Below are 1373 nucleotides of genomic sequence, written 5' to 3'. Positions count from 1 at the left end.
CTGCCACAGCTACCAGGAGGTTTGTCCCAGCACCATCACCTGCCCGTGCTCTGCTCCCCGTCCAGCCCGGAGGGACAGCACCCACGGTGGGACACGTCCTGGCACGGCCACCCTGCGTGTCCCCATCTGTCACAGCCAGGGTGAGTCAGTGATGGCCGGCAGCCCCAGGAACACCAAGAAGGATCCATCCCTGATGGTGGGTTGGAGCATGAGGTGAGTCCATGGGGCAGCTCTCCCAGCCTTTCCCCAGGGCTGTGGTGGCCTGAAGATCCCAAGGGGAATTTGTCCTGGTGGCACAACCATTGCCTTGCTCAAGTTCTGTTTCTCCTCTTTCAGTTGAACTAAACCTTTTCAATATTTTAGTCAAGTGGGAAATGTCTTTATTCAAACTCCACCCCTCCTTATCCCTTCAAGGGGACCATTTGTGTCCAGTTCTGGGCTCCCCAGTTCCAGAAAGACTGGGAACTGCTGGAGAGGGTACAGCAAAGGGCCACAAAGATGATTAAGGGCCTGGAGGATCTCTCTTACGAGGAGAGGCCGAGGGATTTGGGTCTTTTCAGTCTTGAGAAGAGAAGACTTAGGGGAGATCTAATTAATGTGTACAAATACTTAAAGGGAGGGTGCCAGGAGGACGGGGCTGGTCTTTTTTCAGTGGTGCCCAGGGACAGGACAAGAGGGAATGGGCACAAACTTGAGTATAAGAAGTTCCACCTAAACATGAGGAGGAACTTTACCATGAGGGTGGTGGAACCTTGGAACAGGCTGCCCAGAGATGTGGTGGAGTCTCCTTCTCTGGAGACATTCAAACCCACCTGGACACGTTCCTGTGGGACCTGCTCTGGGTGGACCTGCTTTGGTGGGGAGGCTGAACTGGGTGATCTCCAGAGGTCCCTTCCAACTCCATATCATTCTATGATTTAATAACCTTTCTTTGGAAAAAAAATTACCTTGCTACTTGAAAAAAACCCTGTGTTGTCTAGCGAGGTACACGTGTGTCTTGGTCAGTGAGTTAGTTCTTGCAACATTAGATACACCAACTGCTCCTTGGCCTTCAAAAGGTAAAATTATTTAAGGACTGGACTAGAAAGATGTCCCCGTGCAGCACGGACTGGTTTAAAAACCTATTTTAAATCTGCATTTAGCATTGGTGACGGGGCAGGTGTGGGTATTTGAAGCAGGGGAACAGTTTGTTATTTAGGAATAATTTTTTTTTAATATAAATACATATTTTTTTTATCTATATATTTAGGAAAGAAACAGGGCTCAAGCTGTGTTTCCCTCATTCACAGCCCCTGGAGGGGGTGTGCAGGGAGGGATGCAGGGAGAAGGGGGATGGAGGACACGCAGGGGGTGACTTCTCCTGTAGAAAATCA

Source organism: Calidris pugnax, unplaced genomic scaffold (assembly GCF_001431845.1).
Source record: "Calidris pugnax isolate Ruff unplaced genomic scaffold, ASM143184v1 scaffold133, whole genome shotgun sequence".
In the NCBI taxonomy this organism is placed as follows: domain Eukaryota; kingdom Metazoa; phylum Chordata; class Aves; order Charadriiformes; family Scolopacidae; genus Calidris; species Calidris pugnax.
Note: the sequence above shows the minus strand (reverse complement) of the source record.